The sequence below is a fragment of the Cupressus sempervirens genome, chromosome 7 (genome assembly GCF_028749045.1).
Source record: "Cupressus sempervirens isolate cs-2001-9-10 chromosome 7, ASM2874904v1, whole genome shotgun sequence".
Lineage (NCBI taxonomy): Eukaryota > Viridiplantae > Streptophyta > Pinopsida > Cupressales > Cupressaceae > Cupressus > Cupressus sempervirens.
Genome location: NC_143124.1, coordinates 348,237,251 through 348,249,643, shown reverse-complemented (window position 1 = coordinate 348,249,643; position 12,393 = coordinate 348,237,251). Strand labels below are relative to the sequence as shown.

The 12,393-nt window shown below is 32.8% G+C and overlaps 1 pseudogene; it reads right to left on the bottom strand.

Moving 5' to 3' along the window:
- Positions 1-4,121: 4,121 nt before the first annotated feature.
- LOC149546878 (longifolene synthase-like) lies at positions 4,122-11,768 on the bottom strand (annotated as a pseudogene).
- Between the last annotated feature and the right edge of the window lie 625 nt (positions 11,769-12,393).

Here is a 12,393-nt window from a genome sequence, read left to right as displayed (position 1 = left end):
CTAATACTTTAATTTAGAATTATTATTTTTTAATTTCAAAAGACCAGAAGATATTAGCGAGTAAAATTAAATAAACTTACATCCTAATAATGTTTGGAAACCTCCCTATTCTTTCTACAAAAAATTCCCAATCTATTTAGAAAAATCTTAAGCTTATATTTAATAAAATCATATTGTGAGAGCATCCTATTTTCATGCATCAAATGATCCATTAATCTAGCTATCGATATTCGAAAATTTTTGGGTGGCTAGATGTATACTATCAATTAATTGTATGTCAATTTTATTATTGTAGCTATGCTAGAAATGTTTTTGGATATATATTGAGTGCCTTGAATAAAGAACCCCGTTTAATTTTGAGGCCCCCTACCTTAGTATTATGTTGATTATACTGCAGAATGTGATTTATTACCTTAAGGGAAGTTGATGCTCTATTTAGGCAATGCAAGACCATTTTACTAACTCAATTTGACTTCTCTTGTTCACTTTTCATGGCTAAAGTAAAAGAAGATTATAATCTTTTGGATAGGTGTCTGAAAAGCATAGTTCTACGCCATTAGTCCTCAATATTTTAAAGAAATATTTGACATCTAATTAATTTTAAGCTTCCTAAACACACTTGATTATTCTCCCATTTTTCTATCCCCATGAACCACTTTTTTTACCAAATACTTCAATATCAACACTTTCTCTTTTAGAAATTTTCTTTATTGCTACACACACACACACACATGTACATATATACATACATATACATATATACATGCATGCATACATACATACATATGTGTGTGTGTGTGTGTGTGTGTGTGTGTGTGTGTGTGTGTGTGTGTGTGTGTGTGTGTGTGTGTGTGTGTGCGTGCGTGCGTGTGTGTGTGTGTGTGTGTATGTGTGTATACACACACATATATACATCCATATATATACATATAGAGACATATATATATATACATGTCCATACATAAATACATACGCGCGTGTGTGTGTGTGTGTGTGTGTGTGTGTGTGTGTGTGTGTGTGTATGTGTGTATACACACACATATATACATCCATATATATACATATAGAGACATATATATATATATATATATACATGTCCATACATAAATACATACGTGTGTGTGTGTGTGTGTGTGTGTGTGTGTGTGTGTGTGTGTGTGTGTGTGTGTGTGTGTGTGTGTGTGTGTGTGTGAAGAAATATTTAGCTTACAATATACTTGACATTTGGCATGCACTATTGATTCATCTTACTATTATTTTGTGGTCTACAATATTCTTGTTCTAGCAGTTCTCACAAATAAGCTTAATTTTTTGTTCCTATTTTACCTATAGTTTTTGAAAGATGAATTGATATATTATAGACTCGTTGCTATTCTAGTTGGTAGTTTCTCATTGTTACTTGTCATACAAAGTTAATTAATTATTGTTAGTTTCATCATGATGAAATATAGGGATATTGATGTGCAATATTCTTGCTCTTGACATTCTTTTGAGATTTCTTTATACTACTTTTATTTATACTTTTAGTTTCTTAGAGTTGTGCATGCCTACATTCTATATAGTTTCTCTTATTCTAGAAGTTATCTACTAATACCTGATTGTAGTATAAATTGGATCAAATATTATAATTTTTATTATAACACAATAATAGAATATTTATTTTTATAATATTTCCTCAATGTAATAATTTTATTTGATGCTTTCTCAAATAATTTCAATAATGACAATGTATGATCTTGAATCATGTATCTCAATCAATATCAATATGATTCTAGTAGGCACAAGTTTTGAAAAATTCAAAAATAAATTTATTAGAGTCTTTGGAGAGATAAAAACTATAATTTTGAAGTATGAATGAACCGTTGGTTCCATTTAAGTGTTCAACTCTAGGCACAATTTTTTGGCCTAACATGCTTCAAAAAAATTTCTTCCTAGATATTTTGAGAACAAGTCACCATATAACATCCACTATGGTTATAAGTGCTCAATTTCCTTGGTCTTTGTGATAGATTTAGATTGAAGGGTTGATAAATAGGAGAAAAAAATCTATTGGATGTTTTGTTTTTGACTTGGATCATGCCTCGAAACATCATCTAGGATAAAATAAAGTACATACGTGGCTTCATGTGATGTAGACTATACATTAAAAAATGAAGTAGCTTGAATTTGGAATATTTTATTTATGCCTAGTATTGCATGATATCTTGGAGCCACATTGTATTGTGACATTGAAAGCTCCCAAAATGTTACAAATGATCTAATTTCCATGATAGAATTTATCACATTGAGATAATTGTTATCCAATTTGAGATCTTGACCAAGAAAACATTAGTTTTGACTAAAAGAAGTGTGAAAGAGACCCAAAACCATCAAACATGCTAATCTAAAATCATCCACCAAAATAAGAGATATGGTTTGGAAGTCAATCCCATGAAGGATCATAGAGAAAAAAGAGAACTTATATTAACAAAAGTATAAATGTCACTAGTTATAAAATAAAAAAATAAGAAAGGACACAATTATGAGAAACAACAAGGGGGATTTAAGAGGTATAGCCCCATCATCTACTAGCTCCTTTAGCCCTGGCTCCCACCATAGAAAGCTTTTGGTAGCCTTTCCTCTAGTCCTTCCCTTAAATTTTCCTTAATCAAAATGTGTTCTTTTCTGCTTCTTCTTGATCTTTTTTGCTACAAGAACCACCTCCACAGTGCATTTATGCATCACCCCTCTATAAATTGCGATCAAATTCAATATCTCACTCTTAAGCCTTTTGATCTACTCTATGTTTGTTGCATAACTTTGACAATTTTTCACGTTTCCATGTTTTCAACCCTAGCATTTAGTTTCTCTCTATAGGAAAATAAATATTTAATATTACTAAGACCATTATTTATTGAGTTGAGGAAAATTCCTAATTTCTCATTTAATCCCAATGACTTGTGCAATAAGTTCCTCGATTCTTTCATTTCAATTCCCGAGATTGGCTTTTCTATTTTTCTAGCTATTGATAAATTATTTTGGCATGTCCTTGTCACTTATTTTAATGTTTTCCAAGTAGTGGTTTATACCACCTTCATAAAATTCTCCATGTCACATCATCCTTTCTTCTACAGTCCATATTCTAAACCTAGCTGACTTGTGATGCATTTCCATGCAAGAGCTATTATTAAACACTAAATTTCAAACTTAGCCTTGCTCTCCATATTTTACAAATCCTTCATAGCAATCATCAACATTAAGCTAAACTCAACCTTTCTCAAGAAAATATTTCTCATGAATAATTTTATCTTAATTCCAAACCATGTTGAAGAAAAATACTCTTGAGCAATATTTATCTAAAATTAATGTTAATAAAGAATAAATAACCTCTATAAGCACAAATACCGTGACAAAAATCATTTTGTTGAACTGTGAAGACTACTTAACATGATAGAGGTGAACCATAAAGGTGGATAGATGTATAGTTTTCCCTTGTTTAAACATCATGGATATTGACATAGAAGGGATTTAACAAATATTTTATTTTAGTGAAACTTGTGACCAACTATACAAAAGTAGACATTCATATAAAAAAATGAAGTTTGTGTGTGTTATGCATTCAAAAAAGTGTACTATATGATTATTCATAACCGAGTGATATATTCTAAATTATATTTATGTAAACTTCTTCAACATCAAATAGATTTGATACTTGAAATATAATGTCAATTATACAATACTTTCATAAGATATGGATTTCAACATTTGGTTAAGAGTGGTCATCCATGCTAGTTTCAATTTAAAACATTGATAAAGTGGTGTGCCAATAGAATATTTGAAAAATAAAGCAAAAACAAAGATTTTTTTCCCCAATTGAATATGAATTATGATAAAAAAACCAAATTAGATAAGTTCAAGAATCTACTCTTTAATGAAATACACTTTTATTTAGACAACACCCTAACATTAGAAGGCAACCATGGAAGACCAAGAGTTTTTAATTTTGGCTAAGATGTACTTAGTGGGAATCGAACTTGGGCCTAATGAGAACACAAAATCTTAATAGATTAAGATCAACCCCTTGGACAACCGTACAATAAATTTATACTTTGGCATTCAAATGATGGCCACACCAATCTTTTTTAAACTTTAATTGGATCAAGAATGACTTTAAATACTCGTTGCTTGACTCCCATATCATGACATGAAAAGACATCTCCAAATACGTAAAAGCTTTGAATTCCTCTCCCAAAATTGAAGAAAAAATCATCCCATTTGGGTAAAGCTTTATTGGGATTTAAATCCCAATAAAGCTTTACCCAAATGGGATGATTTTTTCTTCAATTTTGGGAGAGGAATTCAAAGCTTTTACGTATTTGGAGATGTCTTTTCATGTCATGATATGGGAGTCAAGCAACATGTATTCAAAGTTATTTTTGATCTAGTTAAAGTTTAATTCCTCTTCTTCTAAACATTCAAGATGATCCTTCATATATGAAGAAATTACCGATGTTGTTTGTCCATGGAGATTGTCATCCTTCACTAGCATATTAAAAAGATTAATATTGTCATTGTGATTTAAAAGTTATATGTATTTAATCATTAAATTAAAATGAACACAAACAAACCTCAAAGTCATGAGAATCATCAACTAATCGTAACATCAACCATATGAGCTCATACAATCTCAATTTATTGAGAAATATTTTCTTGATAGCTTCATCTTCGAAATTAGGAAGTGCTAGGAGGATGGGTTGCAATAATAATAGTCCACTTGCTCTGGTTTTTGAGGCAACCTTCATGTAATCATTATAATTTGGAACATATTGACCTTCTTTCCATTGTGTTGTCTTTAAACTAGCTTCAACATATTGAGCCTACTGAAACACAATATTCATATTTAGTACAAAAATAAAAATAATATGCTTTCTTGTAATACTACCAAATTTCTACATAACACATGAATTTAGATAAGATTATAATTCAAACTAAAAATTATTTAGGGCAAGTATGCATACAACTTTTTTAATGAACTGGATCATGTCATGTCCTTGGATTTGAGTTGCCTCACTTGTCAATTCATGTAATGTTTCAAAAATAAATTTGACAATTTTCTTATACTTATGTGGAATATTTTCTAGGATGGAAATATTCCAACCTTGAATAATTGCCTTGGTAACAAGTTCAACTTGCTCAAGTGTCAAGTAATTTTCAACAAGATCATCTAAAAGAGAGACGAGTGTTGTTGTTTTGGCCAAAGCTATCCTTCTATGGCCAAATTTTGCATTGTCAATGGTACTAACTACCAACAGATAATATTCAATTGAGTGCTCCATAATTGCAATCATTTTTGAGACCCTAGAATTTTACCACCATCTACAATAAAAAATAATCAAATTAATTTGTACTTGAATTGGAATCAAAACCAAAATGATAACAAGTGATATCGTCCTTGAACGGAAATGAGAGCATCTTAGAAATTCATCTAAGATCAGTATGCACATCTTGTATCCAATCATTCATTGAACAACTTCTAATAAGAAAATACAAGTGCATACTACTATGTCATAAAAAAAGAAACTGACATAGTTGATTTCCCACAACTAAAACCTTAAAGGAAAAGTGATTGCAATTTACCAATCTAAATAAATTTCAGCAACATTACGACATATAGATTATTATTCTATCATCATGGAACTAGAAGAATGAGATAGAATAAAGAACACAAATATATGTGGGGGAAATTTTTACAAATAAAAACTCCACCCTCCAAACCATCAAGCTAATGTATTATTTAGCAACAAGTTACAATACATTTTAAGCCTTCAGATGGAGATTTACATCTTGCTCCATTCTAGAGAAAATCTAGTAGCATAACCCTGTGCAAATAACTTTTCATCTCTCTCTACATTCTCTACAACAATGCTTTCTACTTATAGAGTTTCCATACAAGAGGAAATAGTTTCTAAATCATCTAAATTCAATGCATCTACAAATTATTTTAGAAACTTCCTTATGCACAACCCTTGCATAAAAACAAAGCGTAAGAGAATAAATCACCAAAAAATAGAAGCTTTCTATTTTTTTACTCCAAGTCTTTTCTTGTGGAAGAATCTAGCTTTATTTAGCAACTTTCCAAGAAAGCACAAATAAAGCAATAAAATATGGTAAGGCTGTGTCACCTTATCCCAACAAGCTCTCACTTGAAAAAGACCTTACAAGATTGAAATTGATGAAACTATATCATCACAGCCATCCATGAAACAACATAAATCATAACATATGCTCTCGTGCTCCAACTAGACACCTGTACAAATAACACAAGCATAAGATCCATATGATAACAAAGGCTACACACACTGCCACCACTCCACTATGCTCATGAGCTACACAGAAGCATCAAAAACATCAACTTCTTAGCCCAACAAAACTGTGAAGTCATCCTCTAGAAAACAAGATAAAACATCAACTAGAACAACAACCAAATTGATTGGTCCAATTCAATTGATAAACTCATGAAATTGAAAATAACATCCATAGTAAATGCTGACCCATCCAATCACCCATACCTAAAAGGTATCCTACACCAGAAAACTCACGCCAACAACATAACCAACCCATAAACTACAACCTCAAGCTCTATATGCAAACCAATTGATGAAGATCAAGTCTACTAATAATAGCACAAAGAAAGTGCAATCATGTAGTGCCAAGGACCATCCACAAAGATATGCAAATCCTATAGCAAAAGAATTGTAAGAAACATCTCTCTCATCCAGTCTCCACAACTCATACATGTTCTCCACATCCAACAAAGAAAAGAGATAAAGGAACCACCTTGTCATCACAAAAAAAATGAAGTAAAGTGATAAAAAGTGACCACAAAAGAGTGACCACCATAGCTCCAATAAATCTCAAAAATAATATTATGTGAACCAAAACATCTAAGAAGATAACCAAGACCAAAGAAGGAAACTACAAATCAAAAGCATGTAGCATGTCCTTCTACAAACACTTCTAAATGTTAACTATGCCAAGTATGATCTCCTTCACAACCCCAAGTGAAAAGACACAACAAAATCCAAAAATGTTCAACCTCAACAGATTAAACATAACATGATATCATGAATCTACATGGATGTAAGCTTCTCAAGGAAGATCAAACAACCCCATTTCCCATTTTAGGAAATCAACCCACTACCATCTCCTATTCTCATCATAAATGAAATCTCAAGGAGATAATAATATTATCAATCTCTCAAAATGAATCCTCTAGAACCATCTAACTATAGCTCAAGATCCATGAGTATGAAAGAAAAGATAAAACACCTAAAAGTAACATTGGGCAATACCATTCAAGTGATAAACTACTAAGTAGACCAAGAGTGGGCAATGAGAATTCTCCTCCAAGATATGTAACTCACCCTATGACTCATCCAAGAATAATCTCCTCATGTAGGTCTATATTGAACTCACGTCCAATAAAGGTGTAGGCTCCTCAAACTTTCTGTTGAAATCTCATCAAGAGTATACATATCAAAAACATGTCTCTTATCTCAATAGAACTCTAGCCTCACCTAAGTCTCCAAGTATCCACAAGCACTTGTAATCAATCACTCCATTCAAACTCCACTGCAACGTAGCACTGTCATGAAATGTCAAAAAAATGATCAAAGTACTCAATATTAAGAAACTAAAACAAGATCAATGTCAAATCTCCAGCCATGGAATCAAGAACATAAACATGACATCATGATCTAAAATATATCCTCCAAAAAGATAACATGCTTCATGTGATCATATCAAGTAATGGTATCATGTCACAACTCTAAACCAATAATAAAGAGAGAACCATGACATAAAAGCCACCATGCTAACATATCAAATAAAATCATAAACAACATCTCTACCAAGGACCCCTTGAATCCTAAAGATGTCAGCATCTCCAATCACATGAAGATACCATCTCCAACTAATGAACCAAAATTTTTGAAAGACCCTTTTGTAGCAATAGGATCTAAGGCATCCTCCAACATCTGTAACACTAAAGAAGATCATCCATCACCATATGATAGAAAAATATAGCCACTACTAAAGCTCCCACTGGAGCATGATACCAAGCTCTCCAAGCATATGACATACCATCCTCCAAATCTAAAAATCATCTAGGCCCACACATCACACTGGGTGAAACCAAGATCTCCACATTAAGCAAATTCACCATGCTTTAGGACTCCATAAGTGATTACGCAAGTACTCAAATATCATCCATCCTCTCATCTCAAAGAAACCACACAAATGCACAAGTAACCACAAACAAGGCCTGCTAACAAGTTTGCACCAACACTAAATCAAATATGGTGGATATAGACACTCAACATATAAGTTATCTCACTACAATTAAATTTGTGGCCTACCCACCTGACTACATAACTTGTAGATCCAATCATTGCAACATGCAAACCCACTATCACATTAGTGACATATGCAAATGAGATCAAATAGAATAATCATGTAGACAACATGACTCAAACACCAGATCAAGCACAAATTTGATTTGCCAATTATGTCTACATCAAGCACCATAGTCCAGGAATCCAGCAAAGCATCACCACAGAAATGCTGAGTAACTGGTTAGATACCAACATCTCCGTGCAAAGAAAGAAAAACACCTCTCACCATTCACAAAGAATGCATGCATGTAGAACTACAATATCTCATCTAGTAGCACTCTAAATGAACAAGAGTCCAAAAAATAGCTCTTTAGTAGATCCACAAAAAACTACAAGTTTTTATTTTAGCATGCAAAACTTGCAAAAATATTGTGTTTAAAAGCACCCATGCACATCCACACACACTTCTCATCTAGAAGACTAGAAGTCTAAATAAACTACTAAACAACTGAACCCAAAATAATGGATTATCATAGATGAACATTTTCATAGATTTTTTTAAAGGAAAATCTATAAACCCCTTAGATCCAACGAACAAGAATCCAAGTCATGCATGTATAAACATCCAAGAGGAGAACATAGTATTGGAACTCTAGGCCCACTTGTAGACCAATCCCACAACCGCTACTAGTACATGCATCTGAGAGAGATAGACTATCCAAAAGCTTTCAGATCATCCACTAATCAACTCCATAGCCTCTATGCATTCTAGATAACGAAAGAGATACCTTCAAATGCCCATGCATCAAGAGCTATTCTACTATCAATCAAGAGCTACAGATCAATGTCATTTCAACATGACCAACTCCATTTTCTCTATCTTCAGCATCCTTCAAGAAATGTTTGTCATCTCCTGAAAGAATAAATCAACTACAAGACTTCCCCTCATCAAATGATTAATAATCAGTCAATTTCTTCAAAACAAACTTCTTCAAGCTCTACAAGCTAAGAAATCTTTAATAGAAGAAATACCCAGAACTAGAAACTTTGTGAATCTTCACATGCAAGCAACATCCAATTCACAACACTAAGCTCTGATACCAATTGAAGAGAAATGAGAGCATCCTAGAAACTTATCTAAGATTAGTATGCACACCCTATATCCTATAGTTGATTAAACAACTTCTAATAAGAAAATACAAGTGCACACCACTATGTCATAAAAGCGGAAATAGACATAGTTAATTTTTCACAACTAAATCCTTAAAGGAAAGTGATTGCAATTTACTAATCTAAATAAATTTCAGCAGCATTACGACATACATATTGTTATTCTATCATCATAGAACTAGAAGAATGAGATAGAATAAAGAACATAGATATACATGGGAGAAACCTTTCTAGGTAAAAAACCCACCCTCTAAACCATCAAGCTAATGTATTATTCAGCAACAAGTTACAATACATTTTCAGCCTTCACATGGAGGTTTACATCTTGCTCCATTCTAGAGAAAATCGGGTAGCATAAACCTATGCAAATAACTTCTCATCTCTCTCTACATTCTCTACAGCAATGATGCTTTGTACTTATAGAGTTTTCACACAAGAGCAAACAGTTTCTAAAGCGTCTACATTCAACGCATCTACAAGTTATTTTAGAAACTTTCTTATGCACATCTCTTGCATAAAAACAAAGCACCAAAAAATAGAAGCTTCCTTTTTTTCTACTCCAAGTCTTTATTTGTGGAAGAATCCAGCTTTATTTAGCAACTTTCCAAAAAAACACAAATAAAACAATAAAACATGATAAGGTTGCATCACCTTCTCCCAACAATCCCAATTTGAAAAAAGAAAGATAATTAATAGTACCTTCTCTATTGGTTGAAAAGTCTAATCCAAAGACTACTAATTTACTTAAAAAGTGGCATGATAAAATATGCTACAAACTAAGATGTAGATTCATATGACCTAAAAAACTAAGAGATATGATTTATGTTAAACCATACCAAAAATAATCCTAGTATTTGTTCAATTTATCCCACGCTAATAGTTGCCTCGACAGTTTCTTCGCTTCCATCTTGTATATGTCTTGCAATATATTGAAATCAAGTTTGGCCAACTCTAAAACGATTTTGTCCTTCAACCTGAAAGATTGAAAATATATATAAAATCAAGTTTTAACAAAGAATGATATTTGTAACCCCGAAAAAGTAATTTCTATGACAACATTGTGCAGCGGCTCTTACCTTGAAACGTCCAATTCATATATTTCGATATAAATTCGAGCCTCCCATCGAGAGAAAGTAGAAGGCCATTCATAATGGAGGGCGTACTCAGCCTATAAAATTCAAGAGGAGACGAAATTGTAATCAGTATTAAGTTTGTGTAAACTCTAGCTTGGTGGCTTCACAAACAATCCAAAAAGTCATTACCTCTCTTAGAAAACTGTTGTGCTTTATATCTTGAGATTTCTCTAATAACAATCTAATATAAGCAGAGCTGAAGACTTTAGCGTCTTAGAAAACTGTTGTTCTTTATATCTTGAGATTTCTCTAATAATAATCTAATATAAGGAGTGCTGAAGGCTTTAGCGTCTTCCATAACCGCCTCTCCAAGAAATGACATACTTGAAGCTCTTAGGAGGTTGGTCATACTTGTCATCATGTATTGCTCATAACCACGCAAAATGAACTGCCCTTTATTGTCCTTGAAGTTGTTCAACACATCTTTCCATGTTAACAAATAAGTAATTAGTGATTTGAAATTGGCAAGGGCAAAAGTAAGATGCTCATAAGTTATTAGTTACCTGCAGACACATCATAACGACAGAATCGAAGCACTCTGAGTCCCAAAGCTGTGGCATTCAAATCCTTTGTAGCGCTTACGCAGTCTGATCCTATCCCCACACTTGCATCCCAACAGCTGCATCCATTCAATGCATAATTTTAAGAAAGGATTTTATAAAACCTTTCTAATTTTAACATTTCAAATGTTAATGCTTGTAAGAGGGAATATGATTTTAACAGACCCGTAAACGAAATCAACAGCAGGTTTTATTTCAGCCTGAAAATATCGATCTATTCCGAGGCATTGCAACGCATCAACCATTTGAAGGCGATGGATTAGATCGCCATCTCCACCTCCACTCTGCATTTCTTCTAACAAGATTTTGACTTGTTTGACTAGTGTGTCAACACGCTCACGGTATTCAGATGCCTGCAACATATACAACGAGTATGAGTGTTTCCACAGATTGACAAACTCATCAAAGATATAGAAATCATACCCATAGATAGTATGGTGTTTCCACAGATTGACAAACTCATCATCCCACAGATTTAATGATTTTTCGGGAACTATTTCCACCAAACTCTGCTCTCCCTTCAAATTAGACATCGCCGAAGAAATGTGGAGTCGCGCGAAATAGTTGAATCTGCAAATACGATGAGTGGCAGCAGATTTACGAGTGGAATGCTTGTGCTCAACTTTAGAAGTCCATGGACATTTATACTACAAATACGATGAGTGGAATCTGAAGACTTTGCATATGGTGACAAGAAGAATATTACTTTTTACCTGCCAATGTGTCACATATTGAATTATGCTGCCATATAGTGACGAAGATTGGAATCGGTTAAAATAAAGTTTAAAATTGTTTGTACAACTAATTTACCTCTCAAACCGAGTCGCAAAGTCAGTAATGTTATTTGAATTTAATACTTGATAAATTGAAAGAGAATTTCTTGTTATCAAGAACATCCATCATACTATCAATCTTATTTGACTAGCTCTAATCACTATTTTGATTGGAAATCTTATTTAGGTGAGAGGAAGAGATTATTCTTTTATTTCAAGTTTCGTTAATGTTGTCATGAAGGGTTATTTCAACATAGTGAGGTTTATTTCATTATCAACAGGAGTTATTAGTACTTTTGTAGGCTAACTACTATTGTGCCATTTTTTGGATTACTTGCATTACCTAATTATTAAATGAGTTACTATTCTCCAATTTTTTAATCAT